At 44.0% G+C, this 22612-nt stretch overlaps 6 non-coding genes across 6 annotated transcripts; 3 read left to right on the top strand and 3 right to left on the bottom strand.

Moving 5' to 3' along the window:
• The first annotated feature begins 41 nt into the window (after positions 1-41).
• trnal-aag lies at positions 42-123 on the top strand. Its single transcript has one exon. It is a non-coding gene; the product is annotated as a tRNA-Leu (tRNA).
• Positions 124-1947: 1824 nt separating this feature from the next.
• Positions 1948-2019, bottom strand: trnam-cau. The gene has a single exon. It is a non-coding gene; the product is annotated as a tRNA-Met (tRNA).
• Positions 2020-3686: 1667 nt separating this feature from the next.
• trnas-gcu lies at positions 3687-3768 on the top strand. The gene has a single exon. It is a non-coding gene; the product is annotated as a tRNA-Ser (tRNA).
• Positions 3769-4396: 628 nt separating this feature from the next.
• trnal-aag lies at positions 4397-4478 on the top strand. Its single transcript has one exon. It is a non-coding gene; the product is annotated as a tRNA-Leu (tRNA).
• Positions 4479-8865: 4387 nt separating this feature from the next.
• trnal-cag lies at positions 8866-8948 on the bottom strand. The gene has a single exon. It is a non-coding gene; the product is annotated as a tRNA-Leu (tRNA).
• A 1036-nt stretch (positions 8949-9984) lies between these two features.
• trnam-cau lies at positions 9985-10056 on the bottom strand. Its single transcript has one exon. It is a non-coding gene; the product is annotated as a tRNA-Met (tRNA).
• Positions 10057-22612: the final 12556 nt, after the last annotated feature.

The following is a 22612-nucleotide window of genomic DNA, read 5'->3' as shown; positions in this document are numbered from 1 at the left end:
TCTCCTCCACAAGCTGGCGTCTCATCTCCGGCCTCGCTACTGGTAGCGTGGCCGAGCGGTCTAAGGCGCTGGATTAAGGCTCCAGTCTCTTTGGAGGCGTGGGTTCGAATCCCACCGCTGCCACGTTATAATTTTGGTCAAATACAGTAGATCTCCTTCCGTTAATACTGCAGATGTTGATCAGCGGGTCCAAAGCCTAGATCCGTCGAGATCGAGGGTCGCTGTAAATGCTAGTCAAAAAGTGCTCGTTTCAGCTTTATGTTAAACAGTCTCACGAGCTCTTGTCAAATAGAATACAAAGGTTATCCTGCACTGCACACAGTTTTTCTTTCAGTTTGTCAAGTTTAGCCTTTTTAGTCAAAAGTAATGATTTGCATGTATTTCTCGAACAACCAGATAGGTCCAAGACACACATACTAAGCTTATTTTCAGAAAACAATAAAGGACTGATTATGCAGATCAGTGTACTCTGTACAGCATTGTTGTGATATCTGTCCTTTTCACTTGTTCACATTATGCAATACACTGATTTACTTTTAGGTGACAACTTTTCTTTCACAAACGCTGTAAATCAGAGAGTGTCATGGTTCATCAATGAGCCATCTCCTAATTGACTTATGAAGATAAAATGCCACCATACAAACGAAAAAATAAGGAATCTGAGGATACTAGCAGATAAGACATTGCATTCTTTTCCCTTTGCACTGTATTTACACACAGGTTTAGCCACACAGTTGCACACTTTTGTGCCATTCCTGGAACCTGATTTTGTTCAAATGAGAGACCATGCTTAGCTATCATGATAACAAAACAAGTGTTCAAGCCAGTGATGTCAAATGAAAGCTAGACTGGTGTGTCACAGCGAGGTTTCAACTATTTTTGTCCAAAGACATGCTCAAGCATTTGGTAGAGTCTTCGATATTCAGTGAAATTTTGCCAAAATATTTCAATATCAAACTAGCAGCAGAAGACTTGAGCATTATCCAAGCAAACTGTAGAATCGAACAGAGTCAGCATGTTGAATATTTTTCGCTCATGTTTTTTCAGTATCAACTCAACAAGTCTCCCCTGCCTGGGCACAGTTCAGAAAAACTGAGCAACAAGGTACACATCTGTCAGAAGTGGGATTTAAACCCACGCCACCAGAGGAGACTGCGACCGGAACTTAGACTGCTCAGCCATCCTGACCAGCCATGGTTTGATGCCTCTTGCTTTGGTGACCATTGTCTAGGTCATATGTTGAATACGCAAATGTAGAAGAAGTATTTCGTTCGCGGTTTAATTATCTACGTGGATGACTTTAAATTGTTCTGTTGCAGTGTTAAAGAGCTGTGTTCTGGCGGGACAATCTGTGGGGAATTTGTAAGACACTAAGAACACAAATGTAGTAGGCATGATTTTAACATGGCGCAGGGACACTAACGGATATTAGGTCCGGCACCTTATCCTCTCAGCCTTGATTATGGAAGGTTTTCCACATCCATCAATGAGTCAACTGCTGCTTGCCTGCATCAAAAAGAAGAAATGGCAATCTTTCTGTTTGGTGCACAAAGTTGGCAGGTCATTCGAATCCAGCATTTGTCCTTTTCACCCATGTACTCATCACATGCAGATAGTGAAATAATAGGATCTGGAAATAGGTTTTTACTTTTTCCCACTCTGAAGTAATACTCATCCTTAAATGTGATCTCAATCTATGTCCACCTCTCTGCTAATCACATGCGAGCACGACATTCTTACCCCTATTCCCAATGAAAAGGGGCTCATATAAAATAATGCGGCATTTATTACATGTATGATTAAAAAAGACTTTGGCCTAACTGTCCTTAGGCTAGCTGAAAATGTGCATATAGGAAGATGTTGAACACAGAATTCGGATACCTCAATGCTATTATGTGTTCAGAGTGCCATTGATGAATGGGACTGAGGTATTAAAAAGGTAACAGTTAGCAGAGGATGGTTTCGATCCATCGACCTCTGGGTTATGGGCCCAGCACGCTTCCGCTGCGCCACTCTGCTCTCCATAAGCAACCAAGACGGACTCACATCTTGTGGCAAAGAGTGGCTCGGATCTACTCTTCTAGCTTTCAAATGGTGCTGGGAAACCCAGTGGGGTTCTTGTCAATATCAGATGAAGTTTCAATTGAATTTGAATTACAATGTAAAGGATTCAGTCAGAGACCATGCTCAGCTATCATGATAACAAAACAAGTGTTCAAGCCAGTGATCTCAAATGAAACCTAGACTTTTGTTTTGGTGACCATGTGTAGGCCAAATAATGAACGCACAAAAGTCATGGATGTATTTTGTTGGTGTTTTAATTATCTACGGGTTGACTTCAAAACGTGCTGCTGCAGTGTTAAAGAGCTGTGTTCCAGCATTTCTTCTCTTCAAGCATGTACTGACCACATGCAGATCTTGAAGTGAAAGGATTTTGAAATAGGTTTTACTTTTCTTCACTCGGAAGTGATACTCATCCTTATCTGTGATCTTAATCGATGTTTACCTCTCTGCTAATCACATTTAAGCAATACATTCTTACACTTATTCCCAATGAAAGGTGGCTCATATAAAATTGTGACATTTATTAAATGTATGATTAAAATGACTCTGGCCTAAGTGTTCTTCATATAGGAAGATACTGCACACAAGAATCTGATACCTTCATGGCATTATGTGTTCAGATTGCCATGAAGGAATCCTTGATCACAATTTCCTTGTAGTGTTTTTTCTTAATCTGCAACATTTTCTTAATCTGCAACATTGTCCAACCAATATAAAATAAAATGGTAAGATTTTCTTTCTTTTTTTTTTTGTATAATCAAAAGGTCCAAATGACACATACTAAGCTTATTTTCAGAAAACATTAAAGGACTGAATTATGCAGACCAGTGTACAGTGTTAAGCCATACACTGATTTGCTTTTATGTGACACTTTTTCTTTTACAAAGGATGTACATGAGAAAGTGTCAAGGTTCATGGCGAATAACGCTCTTCACATCTTGGGAGACAATGGTCCACCTCCTAATTGAATTATCAAGATAACATGCCACTGTTGAAAAGGGAAAAAAAAGGAATCTGAATATACTAGCAGAAAGGACGTTTAATTTTTTTTCCCATTTGCACTTTATTTACACACAGATTTAACCACACATTTGCACACTTTTGTACCATTCGAGGAATCAGATCCTGTACAAACGACAACACAAGTGAACATCGCATGCCTGGCATCCCAAAGTGTTTTTCTGCTTCTTACAATCCGCTCGTTTGCGAGGCTCAAAGATCCAGCAAGCAGGAGTGACAATAGGTCTGGTGTAGGCACTGTGGTCTTTCACGGGCCAAAGGGGTCCTTGGGCGACAGGTAGCTTGGCCAAGTAAACTAAGGTGCTGGGTTTACACACGGCGGCCAGGGTGTATTTTAAAGGTTGTGTGAATTGCGACTTTTTGTCTTCAAAGGTTTCCTAGGGATTGTGGCTCACCTTCTTTCTCACTGTCCACTTACGTGCCTCCAGTGGGCTCAAGAGCCCAACTAAGACAAAAAAGCAAAATGTACCATCGGCAGAAGACACAAGTGTGCCGCTATCTATAAACCTTGGCCCATCTCGTAACACACTGCACCCCACTTTTGTGCGCACTAAAAAAAAAGCCCCTCGTTTCCTCAGCAATGCCGTCAGTCCTCTTTATCGGACGAGGTGGCCGAGAGGTTAAGGCGATGGACTGCTAATCCATTGTGCTTTGCATGCGTGGGTTCGAGTCCCACCCTCGTCGCACGGTTGTATCTTAGTCACTGATTTGCCACAACTTCTGACTATTTATGCTATTTCTATCACAAGGCTTCAGGATATAATCCGTCTCAGTAAAGCCATACTTGACTGTTTAGAGGAATTTCTGAAGCTGTGAAGTTTGCGTAAGCATTGCGACTTCTTGCCCCCAAAGGCTTCCCTAGGGATTGTGGCCTCCGTCGTTCTTGCTGTCCACGTACATGCCTTTAGTGGCCTCAAGAGGCCAAACTGAGACAACAAACCAAAATTTACCATTGGCAGAAGACGCAAGTGTGCCGTTACCTTTAGAGGAATTTCCCGAAGCTGTTTTTGTTGCTGTCTATTTTGCAAATGTTGTCTGTTTCCATGATGGATCGTCGCAGCTGTGGCAAAACGACAGTGGGAAAAAAAACCTTGCGTCTGAATCCTGTTATTATATGTGGATGATTGTTGACAATCAGAGGGCAATGCAATAGTCTACCAATTCTGCACAGCCTGTTGTGTAGTTTTGTATCACTTTGTTCTCGAGCAAAAGTAATTTGTTACGCCTGTTTCGGGCATGACGCTGACGTTATGGGCGGCTGCGACAGCATCTCCTCCAAAAGCTGGCGGTCTCATCTCCCGGCCTCGCTATTGGTAGCGTGGCCGAGCGGTCTAAGGCGCTGGATTAAGGCTCCAGTCTCTTTGGAGGCGTGGGTTCGAATCCCACCGCTGCCACGTTATAATTTTGGTCAAATACAGTAGATCTCCTTCCGTTAATACTGCAGATGTTGATCAGCGGGTCCAAAGCCTAGATCCGTCGAGATCGAGGGTCGCTGTAAATGCTAGTCAAAAAGTGCTCGTTTAAGCTTTATGTTAAACAGTCTCACGAGGTCTTGTCAAATAGAATACAAAGGTTGTCCTGCACTGCACACAGTTTTTCTTTTAGTTTGTCAAGTTTCGCCGTTTTTAGTCAAAAAGTAATGATTTGCATTTATTTCTCCGAACAACCAGATAGGTCCAAGACACACATACTAAGCTTATTTCCAGAAAACAATAATGGACTGGATTATGCAGATCAGTGTACTCTGTACAGCATTGTTGTGATATCTGTCCTTTTCACTTGTTCAATTTATGCAATACACTGATTTACTTTTAGGTGACAACTTTTCTTTCACAAACGCTGTAAATCAGAGAGTGTCATGGTTCATCAAGTCAAGTCAAGTCAAGTGGCTTTTATTGTCATTTTTACTATACACAGTGGTACACAGTACACAGTAAAAACTAAACAACGTTCCTCCGGAACCCTGGTGCTACACTAAACAACAAAACAACATAAAGTGCATCGAGTGCAGCCTGGTGCAAACAGTGCAAACAAAAGAACAGTACAGACAGACAGAGTGCAGACAGACAACACAAGACAAGACAAAAGACAAAAACCAAGTATAGCGCCGACTAGTAAACCTACTGTATACTTACATATACAGTATTGTGTGAGGTGAATGTAAAAACTATACCCAGGAGAAAGTATAAACAGAACAGAGCAATGTAGTGCAAAAAACAGCAGCAAGGAGGTGCAAAGACCGCATGTAAACATTATACTGTAGTACAAAAGGTGCAAAAACAGCATGTAAACATTGTACTGAATATAAGGTGTGAGTATAAATAATAATAAATATATAAATGGTGGTGGAGTGGATCGAGATGAGTGATGATTGTGTTTAGTCCAGGTTGTACAGTTCAGTAACAGTAACACACAGTGAGTGTGTGTGTGTGTGCGTGTGTAAGTGAGTGTGTGTGAGTTCTGTTCAGTTCTTTGTGTTGAGAAGCCTGATGGCTTGTGGAAAGAAACTGTTACACAGTCTTGTTGTGACGGCCCGAATGCTTGGAACCGTTTTCCTGATGGTAGGAGGGTGAAGTATGTGTGTGAGGGTGTGTGTGAACGTCCACAATGCTGTGTGCTGCGGATGCAGCGTGTGGTGTAAATGTCCATGATAGAGGGAGAGAGACTCGATGATCTTCTCAGCTGTCCTCACTATCCTCTGTAGGGCCTTGCGATCCGAGACGGTGCAATTCCCAAACCAGGCAGTGATGCAGCTGCTCAGGATGCTCTCAATGGTCCCTCTGTAGAACATGGACAGGATGGGGGAGGAGGTGGGCTTTCCTCAGCCTTCTCAGGAAGTAGAGACGCTGCTGGGCTTTCTTGGTGATGGAGCTGGTGTTAAGTGACCAGGTGAGGTTGTCCGCCAGATGAACACCAAGGAATTTGGTGCTCTTGACGATCTCCACAGAGGATCCATCGATAATCAGTGGAGATTGGTCGCTCTGTGCTCTCCTGAAGTCCACAACCATCTCTTTCGTTTTGTCCACGTTCAGAGACAGGTTGTTTGCTCCACACCAGGCAGTTAACGTTGCACCTCTTCTCTATATGCTGACTCATCGTTCCTGCTGATTAGACCCACCACGGTCGTGTCATCAGCGAACTTGATAATATGATTCGAGCTGTGCGTTGGTGCACAGTCGTGAGTCAGCAGAGTGAACAGCAGTGGACTGAGCACACAGCCTTGAGGGGCTCCAGTGCTCAGTGTGGTGGTGCTGGAGATGCTGTTCCCGATCCGGACTGCCTGAGGTCTCCCAGTCAGGAAATCAGGATCCAGTTGCAGAGAGAGGTGTTCAGGCCCAGAAGGTTCAGCTTCTCGATCAGGTGCTGAGGAATGATTGTGTTGAATGCTGAGCTGAAATCAATGAACAGCATTCGTACATACGAGTCCTTGTTATCCAGGTGGGTGAGGGTCAGGTGGAGGGTTGTGGAGATGGCATCGTCCGTGGAACGGTTTGGACGATATGCAAACTGCATGGGGTCCAGGGAGGGTGGAAGCTGTGTCTTGATGTGCCTCATGACAAGCCTCTCGAAGCACTTCATCACCATGGGAGTGGCGCGCGGGACGATAGTCATTGAGGCAGGAGACAGTCGATTTCTTTGGCACAGGAGCGATGGTCGTTGTCTTGAGGCACGTGGGAACAACGTTACTGCTCAGGGAGATGTTGAAGATGTCAGTGAAGACATCTGCTAGTTGTTCTGCACATTCCTGAGCACTCTGCCAGGAATGTTGTCAGGTCCAGCAGACTTCCGTGGGTTAACTCTGCATAGAGTTTTCCTCACTTCAGCTGTGGTTAGACAGAGCACCTGGTCAGTGGGAGGAGGGAGGGTTTGTTCTGTACCTCAAACCGGGCGTAGAAGTCGTTCAGCGCATCTGGGAGGGAGGCGTCACGGTCACAAGCAGGTGATGTGGTCTTGTAATTCGTGATCGCCTGGATGCCCTGCCACATGCGCCGAGTGTCTCCACTGTCCTGGAAGTGGTCGTGGATTTTCTTGGCGTCTTGGCTTTGCCTCTCTGATAGCACGGGACAGTTTGGCCCTTGCTGTTTTTAAGGCCGCCTTGTCCCCTGTTCTGAAGGCAGAGTCTCTTTGTTTCAACAGTGCACGCACATTTGCAGTCATCCACGGCTTCTGGTTGGAGCGTGTAGTGATGGTCTTGGAGATGGTCACATCGTCAACGCACTTGCTGATGTAGCAGGTCACTGATGGCGTGTACTCTTCCAAGTTGATGGAATCGCCGTGGTTGCAGCCTCTCTAAACATGTCCCAGTCAGTGCACTCAAAACAGTCCTGAAGAGCAGAAGTAGCTCCTTCTGGCCAGGTTTTCACCTGTTTCAGAACCGGTTTTAAGCGTCTGATGAGCGGTCTGTATGCTGGAATCAACATAACAGAGCAGTGGTCTGAGTATCCGAGATGGGGGCGGGGCTCCGCACGATACGCGCTGGGTATGTTTGTGTAAACAAGATCCAGCGTGTTCGCTCCTCTCGTTGCAAAGTCCACATGCTGATGGAGTTTAGGAAGCACAGTCTTGAGATTCGCATGGTTGAAATCTCCGGTGATAATAAACAATCCGTCGGGTGAGCATTCTGCAGGTCGCTAATAGCGCCGTAGAGTTCACTCAGTGCCTCCTTAGCATTAGCACTGGGAGGAATGTACACTCCGACGATGTAAACAGTTGTGAATTCCCGTGGTAAATAAAAAGGTCTGCATCTAACAGTCACAAACTCCACTAGCGATGAGCAGTAGCATGAAACAAGCACAGAGTTCTTACACCATTCCGTGTTGATATAAACACACACGCCACCACCGCGAGTCTTACCGCACAGAGCTGTGTTTCTGTCGGCTCGAAACACGGTTAGCCCGTCTAGCTGGATGGCGGCGTCCGGAACTCTGTCGCTGAGCCACGTCTCCGTGAAAACAAAGACGCAACAGTCTCTAAACTGTCGCCGTGTGGTTTGCTAGAGTCGGATGTAGTCCAGTTTATTATCCAGGGAGCAGACGTTTGAAAGAAAAATGGACGGGATAGCCGGCCGGCTGGGTTAACATTTAGCCTAGCACGGACACCCGCCCGCTTGCGGCGCTTCCGCTTCCTCGAACAGCGCTGAGGTCTCCTCTCGGCCACCGGCATCAGGTAACACCGAGGGCTGGGGCCTGGTCTTTGTGGCCGAGGTCGCAGCAAGCCGAGGTCGCGAAGGTTGTTGATAAGATCATCATGCAGATTCATCAATGAGCCATCTCCTAATTGACTTATGAAGATAAAATACCACTATAAAAAACGAAAAAATAAGGAATCTGAGGATACTAGCAGATAAGACATTGCATTCTTTTCCCTTTGCACTGTGTTTACACACAGATTTAGCCACACAGTTGCACACTTTTGTGCCATTCCTGGAACCAGATTCTGTTCAAATGAGAGACCATGCTTAGCTATCATGATAACAAAACAAGTGTTCAAGCCAGTGATGTCAAATGAAAGCTAGACTGGTGTGTCACAGAGAGGTTTCAACTATTTTTGTCCAAAGACATGCTCAAGCATTTGGATGAGTCTTCGATATTCAGTGAAATTTTGCCAAAATATTTCAATATCAAACAAGCAGCAGAAGACTTGAGCATTATCCAAGCAAACTGTTGAATCGAACAGAGTCAGCATGTTGAATAGTTTTCGCTCATGTTTTTTCAGTATCAACTCAACAAGTCTCCCCTGCATGGGCTCAGTTCAGAAAAACTGAGCAACAAGGTACACATCTGTCAGGAGTGGGATTCGAACCCACGCCTCCAGAGGAGACTGCGACCTGAACGCAGCGCCTTAGACCGCTCGGCCATCCTGACAGCCAGGGTGTGATGCATCTTGCCTTGGTAACCATTGTCTAGGTCATATGTTTACCACGCAAATGTAGAAGACGTATTTCTTTCGCGGTTTAATTATCTACGTGGATGACTTTAAATAGTTCTGTTGCAGTGTTAAAGAGCTGTGTTCTGGCGAAACAATCTGTGGGGAATTTGTAAGACACTAAGATCACAAATGTAGTAGGCATGATTTTAACATGGCGCAGGGACACCCCAAAGGATATTAGTTCCGTCACCTTATCCTCTCAGCCTTGATTATGGAAGGTTTTCCATGACCCCTGCACATCCATCCATGAGTCAACTGGTGCTTGCCTGCATCAAAACGAAGAAATGGCAATCTTTCTGTTTGGTGCACAAAGTTGGCAGGTCATTCGAATTCAGCATTTGTCCTTTTTTTTAGTGAAATAATAGAATTTGGAAATAGGTTTTTACTTTTCCCCACTCTGAAGTGACACTCATCCTTATATGTGATCTCAATCTATGTCCACCTCTCTGCTAATCACATGCGAGCAAGACATTCTTACCCCTATTCCCATTGAAAAGGGGCTCATATAAAATAAAATATTGTGGCATTTATTTTGTATTTTGCCAATATCAGCAATCTTTCTGTTTGGTGCACAAAGTTGGCAGGTCATTCGAATCCAGCATTTGTCCTTTTCACCCATGTACTCATCACATGCAGATAGTGAAATAATAGAATTTGGAAATAGGTTTTTACTTTTCCCCACTCTGAAGTGACACTCATCCTTATATGTGATCTCAATCTATGTCCACCTCTCTGCTAATCACATGCGAGCACGACATTCTTACCCCTATTCCCAATGAAAAGGGGCTCATATAAAATAATGTGGCATTTATTAAATGTATGATTAAAAAAGACTTTGGCCTAACTGTCCTTAGGCTAGCTGAAAATGTGCATATAGGAAGATGTTGAACACAGAATTCGGATACCTCAAAAGGTATTATGTGTTCAGATTGCCATTGAGGAATGAGATTGAGGTATTAACAAGGTAACAGTTAGCAGAGGATGGTTTCGATCCATCAACCTCTGGGTTATGGGCCCAGCACGCTTCCACTGCGCCACTCTGCTTTCCGGAAGCAGCCAAGACAGGACTCACATCTTGTGGCAAAGAGTGGCTCGGAGCCACTCTTCTAACTTCCAAACGGTGCTGGAAAACCCAGTGGGGTTCTTGTCAATATCAGCTGAAGTTTCAATTGAATTTGAATTACAATGTAAAGGATTCAGTCAGAGACCAAGCTCAGCTATCATGATAACAAAACAAGTGTTCAAGCCAGTGATCTCAAATAAAACCTAGACTTTTTTTTTGGTGACCATGTGTAGGCCAAATAATGAACGCACAAAAGTCATGGATGTATTTTGTTGGTGTTTTAATTATCTACGGGGTTGACTTCAAAACGTGCTGCTGCAGTGTTAAAGAGCTGTGTTCCAGCATTTCTTCTCTTCAAGCATGTACTGACCACATGCAGATCTTGAACTAAAAGGATTTTGAAATAGGTTTTACTTTTCTTCACTCGGAAGCGATACTCATCCTTATCTGTGATCTTAATCGATGTTCACCTCTCTGCTAATCACATTTAAGCACTACATTCTTACACTTATTCCCAATGAAAGGTGGCTCATATAAAATTGTGACATTTATTAAATGTATGATTAAAAATGACTCTGGCCTAAGTGTTCTTAGGCCGGCTAAAAATTTGCATATAGGAAGATATTGCACACAAAAATCTGATACCTTCATGGCAATATGTGTTCAGATTGCCATGAAGGAATCCTTGATCACAATTTCCTTGTAGAGTTTTTTCTGAATCTGCAAAATTGTCCAACCAATATAAAATAAAATTGTAGGATTTTCTTTTTTTTTGTATATTCAAAAGGTCACACATGTAGCGAATTTAGCTCGCAAAGAAAGGTAAATATTTATAGTAATTATAAATATTTAAGTTAAGTTGAATTGACGGTAATGGAATTAACATTACACTTATTTGTCTGTTCGTCCGCCAAACAGACAGTATAATTTTATATTAATTCTATAAAAGAGATATCTCCCTGGCCAAGAAAGACGTAACCCCCTTTTACTTTATACCGTAAATTAAATTAAAAGAGCATGTAGTTCAGACCGGATGTAGCAGGAACTTTGCATTTGCGAACGTATTTAGAGACAATCACTTGTGAAAAATATGGCGTTTAATAAATGAGACAAACACACATAGAACTAGCTACACAAACAAACAAAGAAATAAAGAAAACAAAAAAAAAATAAACAAAGGTTAAAGGAAAGGAGGAAGAGAAAGGAAAAAGAAGAAAGAGAGAACGGAAAGAGGAGGGATGGAAATACTTAAGCTTCAAAATTAAGCACACCCTAACTGGGAAATCGTCACAGGAATCTAAAATCACCTTAAGATTCACTAAGACTTAAAATACGCATCTAAATTCGTTGGTAAAGGAAACGGTTACTTGCATTGGCTTGTTGCACAAGAGTCCGGATGTGACAAAGAAATCTTTGGAGAGCCAGTTAGGGTGGGGTCAGATGTTCTTCCAGGTTCTCCTGAAGATCAGAGCAGTGGTTGTTCTTGGAAGTGAAGCTTGCCGGAAGATCTTGAAGGAAGAGGGAGTCGTTTCCAAGCTGTTTCGTACGTCTGACCAACGATTGGTGGTGTTTGTGACATTTTAAAGGTCTCGAACTCCACCCATCTTTGGGGGAATGGCACCCATCAAACTCCACCCATCTTTGGGGGAACGGCACCCATCTTTGGGGGAACGGCCAATACTAAGGGTTGACTTCGTCATCCAACAGTTATGAAGGTCGGCTGGTAGGTAGATCATGATGGTCAGGGAAAGAAACAAAAAAAAAAAACAACAAAAAAGACAAAACAGGTGAATCGTGGTGGTCGGGTAATGTTGACTCTTAGCTTCCCTCAGCCCTGGGTTCCTCAGGGTTGAGTTTGGTGAGACTTATCTTCGATTCTGGTTGAGTCTCGCTCCTCCGGTGGTTGCGGTTGAAAACACGGGGAAGAGCAGCTGTGCACCTGTTCATGGATCTTTGTACTCCATTGAATTTATTTATTTTTTTATTTTTTAACAGGAGTAGGGCGAGGCCTAGTTTGCAATAGCCGCAGCTGGTCTTTCCCTGCTTATGGCCCTGTGTCTCTTGATCTGATTGCGATGGACCCATTTGAGAACTGGTTCTTTCTGTCCCCGGTTTAGCCTGATTTGGTAAGCAACTGGAGAGAGTTTGTCTACAATCTCGTGCGTCCAATGGGGCAGGAATTTCTTTGATCGCCAATGAGAGGCAGTTTGAGTCGGCTGGGTGAAGCAGTAGTACCAGACCTTATCGCCAACGTTCAGTTCCTCGTGTGATGCTTTATAGTCGTAATATGCTTTTTGACCTTCAGCACTCTTTTGGAGGTGTTGTTGGGCAAATGAAAAAAGTTGATCTCAGGTGCTTGTGCAGTTCTTCGAGGTATTGACGGGTGGTATAAGCTGTGATAAGGTTGGAGTCTCCGGGTTGGTATAGCAGGTGCAGTGGCAATGTCATCTGTCGTCCAGTCATTAGTTCGAAAGGAGAGATACCGGTTGACTCCTGTGGTGTTGCCCTGATGGAAATGAGCACCAGAGGAAGTTTCATATCCCAGTCCTTTTGATTGGCAGACACATATTTCCTTAACATGCTGATCACCGTCCGATTAGTTCGTTCCACTTGACCCGAGGAGATAGAGTGGTGACTGATGTGAAGTTTTGCTTGCACCCCCAGTAGCTTCCAAATCTGCTGCATGACTTCGGCTGTGAAATGGTGCCCCTGTCGGAATTGACTTCCAGCGGTAGCCCAAACCGGGAGAAAATACAATTCATCAGAAGATAGGCGGTGGTTTGGGCAGTATCGTTGGGTGCTGGGAGGCACTCCACCCACTTGGTGAACTGACACACGACTGTGATGAATTATTTGTTGCCCCTTGTTGACCTGGGAAGGGGTCCTACCCAGTCAATTTGGAGGTCTGACCACGGAAATGTGACTCCTCTGCGTTGCAGTGGGGCTCGGTAGTTTGGGTTTGCTGGTTGGAATTGACAGCACATAAGGCATCCTTTAACACACTCCGTCACATCTTGCTGCATGCCAGGCCAGTATACCACTTGTTTCAGTGTCTCATAAGTGGCTCTTGTGCCATGATGTCCGGCACATGGTGCGTCATGGGCATACATTAACATGACCCCCCTTTGGCACTGTGGCACCACAAGTTTTGGCGCAGTGTGGTCATCAGGGGCATACCATAAAATGCTGTCTATCATGCGCAGCATGGGTTTGACATTATGTAGCTGTTTTAGGGCTGGGGAAGCGGCCAGTTTAACAGCTGTGACAGGGTGGTCGGAAGGGCTAGAGAGGTGGTGAAGGATGGTCTGTATAGTGGCATCAGACGCCTGCATGTCAGCGATGTCATTTGTGGAGATTTGTGGAGCAAGCGCAAGTGGTTGTGAGGTGGGAAGAGTGGTTGATTGAGCTCGGTGGTTGCGGGTTATGGCTGTGACAGTAGGTTTGTGTGGTCGGGTTGGTGGTGACCACAACTCGCCGTGTAGAGCACCTGCCTTGGCGAGGGCGTCTGTTTGGTCATTAAGGTCTTTGTCTGTGCCTGGTTGCCTTGAGTGACCTTTCACCTTCTTCCAGTAGCTGGTCATATCATGTTTGTTTGTGATGTCCTCACATGCCTGGAACAAGTGTTGGTGTTTAACTTGTTTGTTGTTTGCTGTCTTGAAGTCATTTTTCTTCCACCCTGGGAGGTAGCATGTGAAGCTAAGTCTGGCATAGTTGGAGTCAGTGCAAATGAGCAGGTCTCTGATGTTGTGGGCCGATGCTATCTGTAGGGCTATGAGTACAGCTGCTATCTCTGAATATTGTGAAGACTGGGGTCCCAGCTTGAAGTGTTGTGGTTGGCATGGTTTGTTGTTCACCCAGAGGACGCCTGCACCCGCTTTAAGGTTGCCCTTTTGGTTATAGAAGCATCCATCGACATAGGCTGTTTGCATGTCTTGGCACACATTGGTTTCAAAGTACTTGTGACAGGTGGGTGGCTGCGATTGGGGCCTTTCCATATCTACAGTCACAGTCAGTGTGTCGTCTGAGCAGCTTTGGCATACTGCCAGGCCATTGTCCAGTGCTGACTTGTGGTTTTGGGCATATCGTGCTTCCACGTTGCGCCCTTGGAGGGCCATTAGCCATGTGGCGAGGCGGGCATTGGTGACCGCACCATCGCGAATGCGTTGGCTGTTAAGAAATGTGACAGGCTGGTGGCAGGTTTCTATGATCACTTTCTGGGCACCAATGTAGTTAGAGAATCTCTGGATGGCCCATACAGTACAGAGCAGGGCTTTTTCACAGTCCGAGTATTTGCACTCTGGTGGCAAGAGTGTCTTGCTGGCGTATGCGACTACCCTTTTGTCCTGGTCATGCCGCTGGTAAAGTCCAGCACTCCAGGTAGAACTCCCTTTGTGGATCTGGGTAAGCCAGGCATGGGGCGGTGCACAGGTGTTTCTTCAGTTAGTTCATGGCATTTTGCTGGGCGTCTGTCCAGGCGAAGGGGGAATCTTTCTTTAGGAGTGCTGTGAGAGGCGTGCAATGTCCAAGTAGTCCTCAATGAACTGTCGAGAATAGTTGCATACGCCTAGGAAACTTCGGAGTTCTGAGACGTTGGTAGGTGGCTTGATGTTTTGAATTGCTTGGATGCGGTTGGTTTGTGGCTTGATGCCCTGTGGTCCAATGAGCAGACCCACATAGTTGACTTTGTTTTTGCACCATTGTCCCTTGTGGAGGGCGATTTTGGCCCCTGCCATAGTAAGTTGTTGCAAGACGTGGTCGATTTCCCTTAGGTGATCAGTCACGGTTGTGCTTTTCATGAGGAAGTCATCCACATAGATCAGGTTGCCCCTTACTCTAGCATCTGGGCACGCCTTGTTGAGAAAGATGTTAAATTCAGCTGGTGAGTTAGCGTAGCCGAATGGACACCTTGTGAAGGTGTATTGCCGGTTACAGAACGTGAAAGCCAACTTGTGTTGATCGTCGGGATGCACTGGTATAGTCCAAAATCCTGAGGCCACATCAAGCGTGGAGAAGATTGTGGCTCCCTTAATTCTTGGTATTTCTTGTTCTAGCTGGGTCATGGGCCAACGTGACAATGGCACCTGCTCGTCCAGTTCCTCACTCTCGGGTGAAGGTTGGTAGAAGCCTAGCGAGTGGCTTAAGGCTTGACCGCACTTCAGGTTGAGTCAAACCGCAACGCCTTTGGTGTAAGCAGGTATTACAGTCTGTTGTTCACTGATTAGGGTGCAGACCTCTGGGATGGTTTGCCCTGATATGAGGTTTTCAGGGTTGATCTGAGTCATGGGGGGCTGTTGTGTTACTGGGGCCCACACCACATCATTGATCGTATCCACATGGGCCCTGAGACGGATTAAAATATCTGCTCCAATGTAGACGTTGTGTGGAGGGTCTGGCAGGATCAGGAAGTAGTGAGTCATGCACCTGCCATTCCACTTTACAGTCAGGGCGCAAATGCCATTAGCTGTTACCATGGTGGCCGGGCAGGGAACCAAAGGAAATCGTGTGCGCTTATTGGCCCAAGGGATGCTTGCTGTGTGCATTTTGAGGGTGTTAAACAGTCTGAGGCTGATTGCTGAGTTGTCGGCCCATAGTGCTATTATAACGTCCATCGTTGCAGCATCAGCAAGCTGTAGGCCTCCCATGGCCCGGGGACAGTATGAGTCAGAGTCTTTAGTTAGCTGGAAAGCACAGAGCAATGACCTTGAACTTTGCTCTCGGGTCAAGTTGCCTTCTCGGCTGGTGGTATGATTGCCCATGACCTTTGTGGCTTGGCAGTCTGTCTTGGATGCTTTCGGTGACCGAGGGGGTAGAGGTTCTCACACTTGAGCCCAGAGTTTCAACTGTTTAAAATCCAACAGTGGTTCAAAACGGTCTAGAAGGTCCTTTCCGATGAGCAGATGGTAGGTGTCCACTGGAGAGCTGTACACAGGGTGCACTACACTCATAGGGCCGATGGTCAGGTGAATGGGAGCTATCTGTTCAAGCTTGACTTCATTTTGGCTGTAGGATTGCACATTTAATGCACACTTTTGCATTTTAAGGGTTCGATTCTGTCGCTTAGCTTCCACCTGCAGTCTGTAAAAGAGTTGGGTCGACATTAAAGTCAGATCTGCACCAGTGTCCACAAGAGCTTCTAGTCTCAGCTCATTCTCTAACGTGATGGCTAGGTACAGCTTTTTGGCCATTTCTTTTTCAAGCAGTTTCCCTAGTAGCCTTGGCCCTGGGGCAGGTGTAGTGACTGACAGGCAATCAGAACTGGATTCATGTGGCTCATCGGGGAGGCAGACCATTAAAACAGCACTCTCGGGGATCTTGGGGTTCTGGCTGGAGGTTTGGTGTTGGAAGTTGGCGGCCTCTGGTGGTTCGGTTTGCGAGGACATATCGTGAGTGTTCAGGTCAGGTTTCCGGCTTAGTCATAATTGATCTGATTTGTCCTCCTTGTCCTTTTTGTGTCGTTTTTCTTGGGTGATTTCCTTTAAAATTCTCAAAATCTCTGCTGTTTCTGATGTGTTTTCTGGTGTTACTTGTGTTACTGGTAGTCCACATTTCGGTTTATCTGGCGCATGCTGCAGGGGTTTTTGCTGTTTCCAGTCGAAACCTGATGCTTGTGTTGGCGAGTGCCAGTTTCCTTTGGGCCATTTAGATCCTTCCCAGTTGGTTCCGTCTTTTGGGTTGAATGGTGGTCGTGGTCTGTCCCAGGATCTCCCAGGGCATCCAGCTTGGTATTTGGGACGGGCGCCGCCGTGACCCTGTGGTTCTCTGTTGATTGGAAAGCGTCGTGACACTTGTTGGACAGGTTTGTCACGATAGCATTGCTGGGTGCCCTCTAGTGCCAGTTCTGAGCACTGCTCAGAGACAGAATAGATGGCTGCCCCTTTTACAGTTTTTTCGGGTACAGTCCTTTGCTTGGTATAGGCTTTTCGGGGTAAGTCTCGCAGCTGCTGGATGGACATTTCCCGTGGGCAGACCAGGACCCCCAGGTGATGACTCACAGCAGGGTGCAGGTTTCTGAGGAACAAAGTTTTGAAGTTGAAATCTTCCTCTATTCCTGGCTTATTTCGGGCTCCGAAGTAGGCCTGTCGGAGCCTGTTGTAATAGGCTTGTGTGGTTTCATGCCTGCTCTGTTTTAGGTCCAGAGCAGTAAACAGTCCTTGCTCTGACTCTGGGTCAGAGAACTCCTTAATCAGGGCCTTAATCTGGCTGCCGATCCAGGAAGCTCCGCACTTCACAGCTGGAAGTGATCCTGAGAAGGTAGAGTTGATCTCGTGTGGTAACATTGGCTACAGTCTGTAAATGAAAGTCAATGTCTTGTTGGTAGGCATGTATGTCGTAGCCTCCTGCAGGGTCTGGCGTGAAAGTAGGGATGTTTCTAGCCAGTTTGTCCAATTCCTTAGGGGCCACAATGTGACCAGAAAGCAGGGTTTCTTGACAAGTCTCCCAACCTGGGGAGGTCTTGAGTCTGGGTCCTTCGCCCCCCTTTTGAAATGTTAATTCTTGTTTTGGAGATATTAGTCCACTGGTTAAGGGAAATTCCATGTTGGGTATTTCCTTTTCAGAGTCATTTTGTAATCTATATGCGTGTTTTAGCTCCCTGTGAGCTGTGTCAAGTTTGTCTTTTAAGTGAGTTCTTTCTTGATACAGGGCATTGATTTCCTCCCGGGCACTTTGCAGATGCCCTTCGTATGCTTTAGCTTTGGCAACTCTTTCTTTAAGTTCAGTTTCTGCTCTTATTAAAAGAGCCTTGGCTTGTTGGAGTTCCTCACTAGTGTCCTTTTCCTGCTGTTCTCTGCGTGCTGTGTCTACGCGGAGATCAGACAGGGCCTGTTGTAGTCCTTTTACTTCCTCCTGTAGCTCTGCGTCCTTTCCATCTGCCGTTTCTCGTTGGCTCCGAGTCTCTGCCATGACTTGGTCTAGCTGGTCGTGAGCTTGTGCCAGGTTCCTCTGAGCCTCCTCAGCTTGGATCCGGAATGACAACGATTCCTGTTGCAGGCGCGAAACTTTTGCCTCCTCCATTTTTGCCTGGGCGAGGAGGTTGTAGGTCAATAATCCGAGGATCTTGGCCAGCTCCTTGTGGCTATAGTCCTGCGTAGGATTGTGGGACATCACCGCACTCAGGTTGTCATCAAGCTGTTCCCGGCTCAGGTGTTGCAGATCAACAGCAGTTTCGGGTACAAGGGTACCCATCAGGGCGTTCAACTAGGTCTCTAGCTGGTCCCAGTGTGCCTCAGGGCTGGATGGTCTGGAAATGCTGGCTCACTGGTGAAGAGAGAGAGAGACAGACGAGGGCCAATGCAAGTTCTTACAGTATCGGTGGCCTAAATAGGCGAGAACGTACTCTACACTCAATTTGAACTGACTAGTTTAGACAGTTAGCGGAGGCCGGATCGGGCTAGCAGCGTGATAACCTAATGGATCACCTTAAAGGTTTGGCTACTTTAAGTTCACTGTGATGATTTCCCAGTTAGGCCTTTACCTCACGTCACAACCAAATAGAATGAAAATAGACAGATCAAACTCACAATATCAAAGTGATAGAGCAGGACGAGGCCTGAAAGGGGAAGGGCTATAAGGTTGAACCTAAATAGCACTTAATTTTAAATTTTAGCTTCACCCTCTGTTTAAAATGTAATTTAAAATAAGTGAGAGGAAGTGGGTAGTAAATCAATGAGCAGGGAAAAAATTAGAGAAATAAAAATAATGATAAAGCAAATAAAAGTCGATAACAAAATGTCAAAATAAAAATTCAGTAAAAGGAAGAAAAAAAAAAAATAATAATAATAGTAATAAAGCAAGAAATAACCAAACAAAAATAAACCAAAAATTAATAATAATAAAAATAATAAAAGGGAGAAAAGAAGGAAGGAGAAAAAAAAAATTAAAAATAAGAATAACAAAACAATATTAATTGAAGGTAGTAAAAATAAAATAAAATTAAATTAAAGACAAACAAAACCAGGAGGTAGAGAGAGAGAGAGAGAGAGAGAGAGAGAGAGAGAGAGAGAGTTAGTTCACACACACTAAAGTTAGAGGTGGAGGCGCTTGCAAGGGTACTAATTACTTAGATAACCTGTCCCCTGTGGTTTATCTGTAAGTGTGGGGCCCTAACTAACCTAGTGGGGGTGATTGATAACTTTTGGGGTAAGATTATTCTTGACCCTACGTGTCATGCGACCTTATTTTGACCGGTGTCAAGTTAAGGAAGCAGGCTTTATTCGTTACCTCTATAAGTTAATACTGAGAGGACATAGCTAATAATCAAGGTAAAATAGAATACGTATATAGTCAACAGGGTTCCTTTGCTGTTGATATGTAAGATTAGGTCTTAAGAGTTAGCTGATAAGAGTTACACTACTCGAAACACAGTTTAACAACTGAGGAAAGGTTTCTCCTTTCCACAAATTCTACAATTTGTGCCACTCAACGGCACACAGTGGGTGGGTCAGGTTTGCTTCGCTGCCCCCCAAAATAGATAAATAAACAAAAGAACAGGGTTTCTTCGCTGTTCTAATAATCACTTGATCAAGATTTTCAACTCCCTTTACATACCAATCAACAACTGGTCAGTAGTATCTTTATGATTGGGTCTGTATTAGGCATGCACCAGTTAGCTACTCTGATGGTTAAACCTAAACGGAGTATTATCGTCTGGTTTGAAGTAAATTGGAACACGCAATGACTTCAACAGCGATACAATTACAAGGCCTTAAAAGATGATAAGAGGAACACGTGTAATCCTCTGAAAAGAGAATTTTAATATTTGAATATAAAATAAGACACAAGCACATTTGATCTGCTTCCCTTTCTTGATCTGTAACAAGTGTGTTTAATTGAATACATATATATATGAAAGAGGAATATCTGATGATATTGGAACATTGTTCTTTTCTCTTCATCAGACAAAACAAATAACCAAAGAAATATACATTAACATAGAACATCACATGCTTTATACCTCGTCTGTAAAATGCCTCACATTACTATATGAAAAGTATAAAGTATATGTGTGAAATTTGCCCCAGTTAATATATAACAAAACAAATATACTATATAAAGATGAATACCTCTGCATATGTGCAAACATCCAACACAGGCCTCAAAGATAGTAACATTCTCACTTTTATAACATTTCCATATATATAGTTTAACAAAAGAATGGTAACCCACATAAAGATTGATTACAAGATTGGTCCAAGATCTCACTTAATACATGAACACAAAAGCATAGAAACAGTTGTACTTTTAGTACTTTAGTTTAACATCTCAAAGACATCACATCTCTAACAACAATAAACTTGCTCACCCTTTCAGTTATCATATTTAATAGTTATTGGGGCTTACCTGAAAAGAGAATTTTAATATTTGAATATAAAATAAGACACAAGCACATTTGATCTGCTTCCCTTTCTTGATCTGTAACACGTGTGGGGGAAGGGATCTTGAGTGTCTGTCCTTATTTCCCCAGGTTGCCCCCTACAGGAATAGTTCTAAATTACACATTTGCCTTAGATTCAATACATTTAGTACATTATAATGGACCATCATATTTCTTTTTCTTTGTCATTTATGACCACTACATATACTCCCCCTCAAAAACAGATGTCGTCCCGACATCAGAAAGCATATAGTACATTACTATTAAATGGGGATTTTCTTTTAGCAACATTTTGACCGAAATACCATTTTCTAAGTCAATAATGTAACAATATATTAGTGATACCCATACACAAGATAAGAGTAAGGCTGATAAAATGGCATTGGGCTTGAAAATGCTGTGACTGTTTGCTGTCCTATGTACGGCATATTCTGATACTGCTGAGTTTTACACCTGCTTGAAGTGTTATAACAAGTAGGGGTCCCTAACTGATCATAAGTGAAAAGCTTAGGAGCTCGCCTGTCTCTCTGTGGTCTTTGATTTCTTTCATCTGTTTCAATGTCTCTGTCCTGTTCTTGTACTGTGAACTCCTCTTCTTGAACAGGTTCCACTTCATTGATGTCTACCTGGGACAATGCTGCTTCTGATGGCTCAATGACATACTCATAGCCTCTCATGTAATCTAGAACGTTGTTCTGTTCTCCCAGTTCACTAATCACTCCTTCCAATTGGTCAGGGCCTTTGTCCCCCACTTCCTCAGAATGCAATTGAGCAGGTGAGTAATAGAAACACCATTCATCATTCTCCTCCTCTTGGTTTTCATCAAAATCTATAATGTCACTTGTCTCACTTTTTTTTCTCTTTTTCTCCAGGTTGACTACTTTGCTGACTGGCACATCCATTGGCAGATAGTCACATGACATCCAGAGGTTACGATGCAATATCCTCGACCTTCCCTTAACTTGCTCAGGCTTAACCTTGTAAATGAGTAGATCTTCTTTTACTTGCCTCACAACAGTATGGACAATGTCCTCCCAATAATTGCGTAATTTGCCAGTGCCCCTTCTAGGGGTCAAATTTCTAACAAGCACGCGATCACCAGGGCAAAGAACTGAGCTTCTCCATTTCTTATCATTATGTTTCTTATTCCGTCCTGCTGTTTTTCCTGAATTCTTCTGCGATATTTCATATGCTTCCTGCATCTGTTCTTTCCATTTCTGTAGGTATTCCTGATGGCTTATGGTTCCAGTGTTTTCATTCAATCCAAAGAGTAGATCAACCGGTAACCTGGGATGTCGTCCATAAAGAAGGTAAAAGGGTGAGAACCCAGTGACCTCGGATCTTGTGCTATTATATGCAAAGATTAGTTTATTCAGGGACTCTTTCCAGTTTGTCTTCTGCTGGTCTGTCAGTGTTTTGAGCATTTGAAGTAATGTCCTGTTAAAGCGTTCTGTTTGACCATTCCCTTGTGGGTGGTATGGCGTTGTTCTGGAACTGAGGACACCACAATTCTTTGTCAACTGAGCAAAAAGCTGATTTTCGAACTCAGCACCTTGGTCATGATGTATTCGTTTGGGAAATCCAAATCTCAAGACATAATCATTAAATAGCCGATCAGCTACCGTTTTAGCAGACTTTGATGTTGTGGGATATGCCTGGACGAAACATGTAAAATGATCAACTATCACCAATGTAGCGACTGGGGAATAAGAGGACAAACTTATAATACAGATAAATTGAGTATATAGTTGGAAGCACAGTCTGCCCGCATTCTCCACCATTATATGTAGCGACTGGGGGATAAGAGGGACAAACTTATAATACAGGTAAATTGAGTATATAGTTGGAAGCACAGTCTGCCCGCATTCTCCACCATTATATTTAGCAAATTTAGCTCGCAAAGAAAAGGGAATATTTATAAGTAATTATAACGTGTTATAGTTACTCCTAAATATTTAAATTAAGTTGAATTGACGGTAATGGAATTAACATTACACTTATTTGTCTGTTCGTCTGGCAAACAGACAGTATAATTTTATATTAATTCTATAAAAGAGGTATCTCCCTGGCCAAGAAAGACGTAACCCCCTTTTACTTTATACCGTAAATTAAATTAATTAAATGGAGCATGTAGTTCAGACCTAATGTTTGCAGGAACTTTGCAT

Source organism: Silurus meridionalis, chromosome 12, assembly GCF_014805685.1.
Source record: "Silurus meridionalis isolate SWU-2019-XX chromosome 12, ASM1480568v1, whole genome shotgun sequence".
Classification (NCBI taxonomy): domain Eukaryota; kingdom Metazoa; phylum Chordata; class Actinopteri; order Siluriformes; family Siluridae; genus Silurus; species Silurus meridionalis.
This window is presented reverse-complemented; position numbering and strand designations above follow the sequence as displayed.